This window comes from Ascaphus truei, chromosome 15 (genome assembly GCF_040206685.1).
Source record: "Ascaphus truei isolate aAscTru1 chromosome 15, aAscTru1.hap1, whole genome shotgun sequence".
Classification (NCBI taxonomy): domain Eukaryota; kingdom Metazoa; phylum Chordata; class Amphibia; order Anura; family Ascaphidae; genus Ascaphus; species Ascaphus truei.
In genome coordinates, this window is record NC_134497.1 from 39,737,048 (window position 1) to 39,747,883 (window position 10,836).

Consider the following 10,836-nt stretch of genomic DNA (forward strand, 5'->3'; position numbering starts at 1 on the left):
AAAGTCTGGTGAATGTGGAATATGGTAACTATATGGGATGAGCCTCTATCTTGAAGATGTGGATGGTGTTGTGCATTGCTGGACTTTTATATGTATACACCTTATGAGTTTTTGCACCCCTCTTTGCAATTGACTTTGCTACATGAATAAAACACAGGTGGTGAGGGACAACGAACACAGGGATTCCTTGTTCCTGTGCTGCTTGTCCCTCACCACCTGTGTTATAGGGTCCATTGTTTACCCACTAGTGCCACATCACTCCAAGTTTAGCTATATGGTCTTGTGCTGATATTAGATTATTCACTTTTTATTGGCATTTACCTTGGTTGATCCGTTATTCTATAGTCAGTGAGTCCTGGAATGTTAGTTTATATTTACTATGGTTAGAATGTTTTCCAATTCATACAGATAATCTTCTCTAGGATTATTAGATAATCTAATGTAAATTTCTGTATCATTAAGCAGTCTAAGGGACTCAGCAATGTAGCTCTCCTTATCAAGGATCACTACGCCTCTGCCCTTATCTGCTGATTTGATAACTATGGAATTATCATTTTTCAATTCATTAATTGTGTTACATTGTTCTTTATTCATTTTGCTTAATATACTTGTTTTGTTTCGATAGTTTGTCCAAATCATCTTGTACAAGTTTCTCAAATAAATCAAGGCAACCACCTTTCAAATAACTGGGTCCCTGGGTTGTGGTCGGTTTATTTGCATCCCTTCCTCAGCCCTGCGTGTCCGCCTCCTGATTTGAGACGAGCACCGTCAGTTTTCACACTTAACATCGACTATAAGAAGCTGATGCGAGTCTCTCCTACATCCCCTCCCCCATTCACATATAGTGTACATGTTGCACACCAAGTTTATTTCATTTTATTCTTATGTTTTGGGATTTTTTTATTTATTATTTTGCTGTTTTGGTGATCAATAACTTGTATTCATGTGTACTATTGGGCTTTTTAATTATTTTATTGTTGGGGTGTTTAGGTGCTTGTGTATTTCTTTTATTATTGTGTATTTTGGCCGTAATGATTTGTATTAGGTTGACCATTGAGTGCTAAAGAGGCTTATCATGCCCATATTATATGAGTATGTGTTACAGAGCGGCCTTGTAGATGTTGTCAGGAAGGAGCTCACACATCACTTTCTTGTATCGAAAGTTCTTTATTCCCTGTATCAGGGGTTGCAGTAATCCGGTAACAAAACAAAATAGTCTTTAACTTAAATAGCATACATCTGCAAAACAACCGGACAGTACCTAATCGCTAGTATCCAAAAGGCAGTTCAGGCTCTCCAGGCTCTCCCCCTGACAGGCTCTCTGCTGCCCTCACAGGTTGAGAGCAAAATGAGCGAGAGTGTAGGAAGTTTGCTGCCTGCCTTGTAAACCTTCCCTTTCCAATTAGCTTGCAAACCTACAAGCCAGGGTGTGTTTTTTCCTGTTCTTCTCAGGTGAGAGAGCTTTAACCCTATACACTACCTCACATACCTCCCCCCTCAGAGTGTTGCTTCTCACACACTCACCCTTTGAAACAATCCCTCCCTCCCGGAACAAAAAGTCTGCATTCGCAGCCTTATGTTGTACCTGGAAGAAGAAATGAAGGGAGAGGTACCAGTGAGTGACTCTCGGGTTTGTGTGCTTCATTGTATGAAGCCACTTTAGGGGAGCATGTTTTTTTACCAGGGTCAATGAGGTGTCCCGGAGATAGTACCTAAGTGGCCCACTTTACAGCTAAACACTCCTTCTCTATTACTGCATAGGCCTGTTCTCTTTTTAAGAGCTTCCTACTAAGGTACATGACCTGACACTCTTCCCCGTCAACGTCTTGAGACAAGATGGCCCTTAAACCTACTTCTGAGGCATCCGTCTGCAGAATGAAGGGTGTCTCAAAGTCAGGACTCTGTAAAACCGTCTCTGAACAGAGTATTTTTTCACTCCCTGAAACGCCTCCTCACACTGTACTGTTGTTACGCTTGTGCTCCCCACACAAGCGGTAGAAAGGGAAGGGACCCGATAGCGAGGTGGGGAATCTGCAGGAGACACGAAGGGAGTGAGTTGCCGCGCAGCTGGGGATCGGCGCACGTAGTCACGTAAGCGCGCCACACGTAGGAGAAAGCGCGACGCGTCCAGAGGTGCAGAGCCAAGCTCAGAGACACGACTAATCTAGCTGCATGTATGCGCATGCTCTGGCAGCAGAGCGGGGATGCGCGAGTTCTCAGGCACCAACGCAGGGGGAATCCAACGCTTCAGCACAGGAGTCCGGAACAGGCCTCCGCGTGGAGAAAAGCAGCAGACCCCAGGAACTCAGGACACAGGCCTTAGCGTGGAAAGTAGCAGTACTGACCTCAGCATGAAGAGTAGCAGCAGGTCTCAGGAAACATGGTACACAGGCCTCTGCATGAAGAGACAAAGACAAGAAAAAGCGCAAAACGCAAATGGTGAAGTAAGTCAAAATAATTTTTTAGTGATAAAGAGGTGAGTATTCTGCGTACATCATAATTGAACAACAAACGCATTCACGTGTGACATTACACGAAGTTACCACACTGTAGTCATCGGAATTGGTTGTCTGGAAGGTATAGCGCCAATAGATCGCCTTCTGCTGCTATTCAGATGTCATCTCTCACAACAGCGACGTCCTGTAGACAACAACCAAGGTACTCAAAGAGTCAGAATCAGCAAGCCGCTTGGAACATCCGTTCAAGGCTGTGCACTGTGTGCACGTCGCAGATGAAAAGAGTCTCTGTAGCAGGCAATGCACGCCTGTGTAGATGTATTTGCACTGCAGTCAAGCTGGCCGGCATACAGCGGTAGTAATCCACCTAGAAGATCGCGCACTCCAATGACGTCACTCATGGGTCGTGTACTATGGACGGAACGCACCCGAGCAGAAATAATGATCGTAGATACAAAGAACGCTCAAACACACATGAGCGAACAGTACTGGCAGTATAGGTTTAAAAAGGTACCATATAATAATAATATAATTCAACGCGTTTCGAAGCTAAATGTGCTTCTTCAGGGATCTGTGTGATTTTACGAGGCTGTACAAGGACTTGAGAGCAATGCTGCAGGTGGAGATGAAAGATTTAAAAAAAGAAGTGACATGGCTGGGAGAAAGAACTGGAGTCCTGGAGAACAAGGTGGTTCAGTCCATGAAAGCCAAGATAGAAAGACAGCAGACCTGCTTACAAGAAAGACAGGAGGATGCGGAAAATCGTGATAGAAGAAATAACCTGCGGATCAGAGGGGTGTCAGAGGCAGTGGTGGACTGCGATGAGTACATCACCAGTTGGCTGGAGTCGATGCTACCTGAGACGCAGAAGAACTTCCTTGCTATGAACAGATGTCACAGGGCATTAAGGGCCAAGCCGATGCAGAATGAACAACCGAGGGACATAGTGATAAGACTGCACCATTACTGGACGAAGGAGGCAGTGCTTCAAAAAACAAGGCCACTGCCAGTGGTAGAGTTTGAAGGAGCCCGCTTATCAATTTTCCAAGACCTAGCGCCGGTGACACTTGCAAGAAGAAGAAACTTAGCTCCAATAACTAAGATCCTCAGAGAAAAAGGAGTCAGGTGCAAGCGGACCTTCCCCTTTGGGCTTCTTGTAACTCGAGGTGGCAAGGCAGTTACAATGAGAGAATTAGAAGAGGGGCCCTCCTTTATGCACAAACTGGGGCTGGGGGAAGCTGGGGGAGGTGTGAGTACAGGTACAGGTAATTGCCTGCTGCCAATGGGGGGCAGAGCCAGCAGCATGGGAGGGCTGGTAACAAGATCGGGTGCGTGCTTACTCTGTAAGCTTGCCGTGCGCGTGCCCCGGTCACGTGTGGGAGGATGTGGCGTGCGCCGCGGAGGAACGGCCTGGCATGGGGGCAAGACAGGTAAGAGGCAGAGGGAGCGGGGAACCGGAGCTGAGAGCTCCACTGGGGGTTGAGGTGATGGGGACCCACTGAGAGGTGCGTGTCCCCCGATCCGTTACAGTACCCCGGTCCTGAAAATGTACATTTTGAACGAAGGGTTTCAGAAGGGACACATGGAACACAGAGGATATCTTCATGTTGGGAGGTAGCGAAAGTCAATACGCTACAGGGTTGATCCGTTCGAGGAGTTTGATGGGACACAAGAATCTAAGAGCCAGCTTCTGGGAAGGAGTTTTGAGCTTGATATTTTTTGAAGATAGCCAAACTCTGTCTCCAGGTTTGTATTCTGGGCCCACCTGACGATGCCAATCTGCTTGCGTTTTTTGTTTTTGGACGGCCCCTTGCAAGGCTTTTCAAATCTTCTTCCAAGAGTTTTGTAGATTAGAGACGTGAGTATCTGCTGCAGGAACACCAGAGGGGAGGGAGGAGAGGGGAAGGCTGCTGGGATGGAACCCATAGTTAATGAAGAAAGGCGACTCTTGCGTGGACTCATTCTTCAGTGAATTAATAGCGAACTCCGCCCAGGGTAATAGGTCCACCCAGTTGTCTTGAGATTCTGACACAAAGCATCTGAGATACTGCTCCAAGGTTTGATTCATTCTTTCCGTCTGGCCGTTGGTCTGCAGGTGGTAACCCGAGGAGAAGAGGAGGGAAATGCCAAGTCTCTGAGAGAACGCTCGCCAAAACTTAGAGATGAATTGAGTACCCCTATCTGAAACAATGGAAAGTGGCACGCCGTGTAACCTGAAAATTTCTCTAGAAAAAATGTCAGCCAAGGTAGCTGAATTGGGGAGACCCTTGAGGGGTATGAAGTGTGTGTGCTTGGAAAACCTGAGTGTAGGGAAGCAAGGAGCACAGCTGAAGTAGAAGTCTGCAGGGAGAATCCTGTAGAAAAAATGAATAAAGGGCACAACTCCGTGCTAAAACTGAGGGTGATTTATTGGATAAATGCACAGGGACAGAAACACAGCCCACACACCGACATGTTTCGTCCCACGGGACTTTATCAAGGTGTGGGACGAAACATGTCGGTGTGTGGGCTGTGTTTCTGTCCCTGTGCATTTATCCAATAAATCACCCTCAGTTTTAGCACGTAGTTGTGCCCTTTATTCATTTTTTCTACAGGATTCTCCCTGCAGACTTCTACTTCAGCTGTGCTCCTTGCTTCCCTACACTCTGGTTTCTCTGATCAGGATTGCACGCAGTGGAACTTCGCCTGGATGGATTTCGTATCCCTATACACTCAATGGAAAGGTAATGGGCAGTAGCCCTCATTCTATGTTACCTTGGTCCCTATGTAGGGAAGTGTATATGTTAAGGGGGGTAAGCAGGGTAAACCATATCTGCGGTAGTCGCGCTGACTGACCGCTAGGTCCCATGTTCATGTCCCCCCTTGACCTAGTATTATATACATGCTGGAATTATTTATAGAAGTTCCTATCTACTTATATGCTGTAATACAGCTTGTGAGTCCATACACTTGTATGAGCGTCAATCTCTACGTTTATACATGCTTGGAAAACCTGTCCACTACCACAAGGATCGTGTTCATCCCCTTGGAAGTTGGAAGTTCCACAATAAAGACCATGGAAATATGCTTCCAAGGCCCTTCCGGAATAGGAAGAGGCAGGAAGAGACCGGAAGGTTTGTGTCGGGCGGACTTGCTCTGGGCACAGACTGGACAAGCTCTGGTGAAATCAAAAATGTCTTTGTTCATTTTAGGCCACCAAAAGGTCCGTTTAATAAGATCCACTGTCCTCTTGAAGCCTAGATGACCAGCAGATCTAGAAGAATGCCCCCACTCTAGGATCTTGTGGTGAAAACGTGGAGCAGCGTATAAACGTCCTTCTGGCACCTTAAATCTCCTAGGGATATGAGCCTGGGCTTTATTGATCTCATCCACGATATCAAAATTATTGGCAGAAATAATATACTTTGCGGGGAGAATAGTCTCCGAAGATTCGTTAGATCCTTCCTCCGTAGAAAATTGGCGAGAAAGAGCATCGGCCTTGATATTCTTGGTACCCAGAATATAGGAAATCGTGTAATTGAAACGAGAGAAAAACAGTGCCCAACGTGCTTGACGGGATCCCAGGCGACGAGCCCCCTCAATGTACAATAAGTTTTTGTGATCGGTGAGAATAGCTACTGGCTCCTTGGTACCCTCGAGGAGATGTCTCCATTCTTGCAAGGCTAACTTGATAGCCAAAAGTTCATGGTTCCCGACATCATAATTTCTCTCGGCCGAAGAGAATTTCCTAGAAAATAATCCACACGGATAGAGTCTTTCTTGGGGAGAAGATCTTTGTGAGAGTACTGCCCCAGCTCCCACATCAGAAGCGTCAACCTCCAGGGTGAAAGGAAGGGATGTATCCAGGTGCCGGAGGATGGGAGCGGAAACAGCCCCTTTTTTGGTAAGAGCAGTAATGGGTAGAGCTTTAGTGGAGAAGTTACGGATGAATTTTCGATAGTAGTTAGGAAAGCCAAGGAAACGCTGAACGGCTTTTAGGGAATTCGGCAACGGCCAATCCAGAACAGCCTTCAATTTCTCAGGGTCCATGGTGAAACCTTTATCGGAGATTATATAGCCAAGGAAGGCTGTGGATGATTGGTGGAAGAGACATTTCTCCATCTTCACGTATAGGCTATTAGCACGAAGTCGGGAGAGAACCACCTTGGTGTGACGAATGTGCTCTTCCAGGTTCTTGGAGAAAATGAGGATATCATCTAGGTATACTATGATGAAAATACCCAAAATGTCCCAGAAGATATCATTCATAAATTCTTTGAAGACGGCAGGGGCATTGCAGAGGCCGAATGGCATCACTAAATATTCATAATGACCCGAATGCTTGTTAAATGCAGTTTTCCATTCGTCACCGTCTCGTATTCAGATTAAATTGTAAGCTCCTCTCAAGTCGAGTTTGGAAAATATAGAGGCTCCTTGGATCCGATCAAAGAGTTCCGAAATTAGAGGAAGAGGGTACCGGTTTTTAACTGTAATCTTGTTAAGCCCACGAAAGTCGATACAGGGTCTTAAAGAGCCATCTTTCTTTTTCACAAAGAAAAACCTGTGCCGGCAGGGGAGGTGGAATTCCGAATAAACCCCTTCTTAAGATTCTCCTGGATGTAGGTCGCCATAGCCTCGGTCTCGGGCACAGATAGGGGATACGACTTAGACTTGGGGAGTATGGCTCCAGGAATTAATTCCATGGGGCAGTCGTACGAACGATGAGATGGTAGGACTTCAGCCTGAGTCTTGTTAAAGACGTCCAAAAAGTCATGATATACCTCCGGCAGGGTAGAGAGAGGAGGAAGAGGTGTTTAGACCAGCGAGCACGGTAACGGGAGGAGTGACCGTCTTCTTCAAGGTAGAGCCCCACTGAATCGGTAGTTCGTCTTTACAATCAACACGCGGGTTGTGAAGCTGAAGCCACGGTAATCCCAAAATGACCTGGACAGTAGGAGAGTGGAAAATATTGAAGATAATGACTTCAGTATGACCATCCGCGGTGGTCAGGGTGAGGGGGACAGATTCCCAAATAATGTAGGCTGGTTGGAACGGTCGACCGTCGATAGCCTCAAGGCCGATGGGTGACTTCTTCTTGACTAACGGGATCTGGTTGTTGCAGGCATAATCGTGATCCAAGAAGTTACCACCAGACCCGGAGTCGATGAAGGCTTCCACCTCTACCCTAACATTGGGACCCTCAAGAGTTATGGGGAGAAGAATTCTCTTCGGAAGTTCTTTGGGGGAAGAGGGACAAGGAGAAATAGGGTTGCCTTTCCAGCCACTGCATCATACTCTCGCTGATTACCGGGGATGCCACCTTCCTGACCATCCTTCTGCCCTGCTCCCCTAAAACTGCGTCCTCCCTCCCTGAAACACTTGGCCTGAGAATGCTGACCCAAACAGGGTGAGCAGCCGTGCCTGAAACGGCACATGTACTCGCAATGGGCATTGTTGCATGCCCAACAAACGCCGATGTGCCTATCCTGTGCCGTTCTGCCCCCACCACCTACAACTGCTGCAGGGGGCCGTCTCGCCACCCCACCCGCTGCAAGCGACCATCCCGCCACCCCTCTGCTTGCAAGCACCTCAGACGGCCGTCTTGCCACCACACCACTGCTGCAGGCAGCCCTCTCAAATATTTCTGCCACCCTGCCTCCTGACACCACTGCATGAGGCTGCCATCCAACCTTTGGCATCTTCCTGCTGAATGCACCCATTGCAGCCAGCCGCTGTACCCTTTGCAGCATATCCCCACTGCGAGACTGCCTAGCAGGCGGCCGTCTTCCTAGCTGGAGCCACCCTCATCACTTGACAACTGCCAACACCAGCGGGGGTGTATTAACCTTGTCCACCCTCATGGTCCTGACCGCTCCCATGGGTTTGTGTGCTCGCTAGCAGGCCAGCCAGCTGCCTATCCATACAGCCTTCCTGCTGTCTCAGTGACTCTACCTGGAGCCAAATAAATCACTCAGATAACGACATCGTTTATGGTAAGGCCCTGCTGGGATCGCTCACGAGTGGTAGCTGTGTATGTGTGTCTGTGTTTGCATACTTGTGATCGTTGGCCACCGCAGTGTGTGCGCGAATGAGCTACCATATCATCCTCTTAGTTGGAAGGAGTGGTGAGGGTTTTTTGATTGGCTGCTGCTGGTCCTGTGATCGTTCTCCATTGCCGGAACTGGGGATTCATTCATCTCTATCTTGGCACCCCTGGCTGTAATTGCCTTTGGTAGTAAATATGGTACAGCAAAGCTCAATAGGGTTGCCAGGTGGCTTGCTCAAAACCGGACAAAATGGTGAAAGGTGCGACACGAACGAGAATCGTTGTTGAGGAAGAATGTTATTTATAAATGACCAGACTGTTATGTCATTTTTCTAAATTTCACTCCAAGCATTCACCAATTTCTATTCTGTTTCGTAAAAAATCTTGGGAGGGAGTATCCTTCCGAAGATTTTTTTTTAAGAAATAGAATATGAAATAGTGCAAATTGGTGCATGCTTTGAGTAAAATTTAGAACAAATGACGTAAAGGTCAGATAATTTATAAATAACTTACCTGCATTCATAATGTACATGGCGAGCAATACTGATTTTACTGCTCCTCCTACAAATTCCAAGATTTTTGCACCCCTCCTCATCCTCTCTCTCTCCCCTTATCCTATCACTCCCCTCCCTTCATCCTCTCTCATCTCCCCTTCCTTCATCCTCACCCTCTCCCTCCCTTCATCCTCACCCCCTCCCCCTCCCTTCATCCTAACCCCCTCCCTTCATTCTCACCCCCTCCCCCTCCCTTCATCCTCACCCCCTCCCCTTCCATTCATCCTCACCCCCTCCCTTCACCCTCTCTAACCCCCCACCCTTCATCCTCTCTCCCTCCCTTCATCCTCTCTCATCCCCCCTCCCTTCATCCTCACCCCCTCCCCTTCCCTTCATCCTCTCTCACTCCCCATCCTCACCCCCCTATCCCTTCATCCTCACCCCTCGATTCATTCTCACCCCCTCCCCCTCCCTTCATCCTCTCTCATCCCCCCTCCATTCATCCTCACCCCTCCCCTTCCCTTCATCCTCTCTCACCCCCCATCCCTTCATCCTCACCCCATCCCTTCATCCTCACCCCCCCATCCCTTCATCCTCACCCCCCCATCCCTTCATCTTCACCCCCCCATCCCTTCATCTTCATCCTCACCCCACACCCTGTCATTATCACCCCCACAGGACAGCGAGAGAAAAAAAACACACACACAACAGTACAAGTACAAACACTCACACAGAAAATAGAACAAATACACACAATTGAGACAGCACGCACTGCTCCACGCTATTCCTCCGCTCTTTGGCCCCACCCCCAGGCTCCTGCAACCTCCTTCTGATTGGCTGCATTACACAGCAACAGCCAATCAGGATGGAGGAAGCTGCCAAGTCCCCTGGCAGCAGCTCTGCTCTATCCCTTCTCAGGGGAAATCCTACAATTGGTTACTAAGTCTGGAGACATAATACCGCACACATACATGTCTCCCCCCACCCCCCACACACACATACATGCCCCCCCCCCCGCACACATACATGCCCCCCCACTCCCGCACACATACATCCCTCTTCCTCCCACTCTCCCCCCGCACACATACATGTCTCCCCCCACCCCCCACACACACATACATGCCCCCCCGCACACATACATGGCCCCCCACTCCCGCACACATACATCCCTCTTCCTCCCACTCTCCCCCCGCACACATACATGTCCGGTATCATCTCTCACCGGACAGAGTAACCAAATACCGGGCTCAATACCGGATACCTGGCAACCCTAAAGCTAAATGGAATTCGTATTAAATGTCGATGAAACATTGTGCATCACAGTACAGTCGCTCACATTACCATCTGGTTCCGTTTCGTCTCCTGCCCCCTTAGCTGAGCTGTTTTCCGGTTCAGTAAATGCTGAGGTGTACTGCAGCAGACTTACCCCACACTGAGAAACTTCTTGCATCATTCGGAGGACAGAACTTCACACCCTCAGCCGGGAGTCAGACATACTCTATGTTGCACACATACTCTTACTGCGGGCACGTCTTTCATAGTCGTGTTATTCCATCAATGTTAAATGTGACATTTATACATCAGATTAAAGTGATCCCAGGGTGGGACCGCAATGAGGTTCCCAGGACCACACTCGGGAAAGCGACTTTTAGAGCCTTGCTTATGAGATATATGGAAGCCGATACACAATATAACTTAACACTTAGCAGGGGAACCTGGTTAAATTTCTGGTGTCTGCTTCTTGTGACCTTGGGGCATGTCACTTTATCTCCCTCTGCCTCAGGCACCAAAAACATAGATTGTAAGCTCTATGGGACAGGACTGTGTCTGCAAAAGGTCTCTGTAAAGCGCTACGTTAAAC

At 48.1% G+C, this 10,836-nt stretch overlaps 1 protein-coding gene across 1 annotated transcript in view; it reads left to right on the plus strand.

The window, feature by feature from the left end:
• Nucleotides 1-10,836, plus strand: part of LOC142466832 (uncharacterized) — a 164,717-nt gene that overhangs the window by 51,405 nt on the left and 102,476 nt on the right. The window lies entirely within an intron of this gene.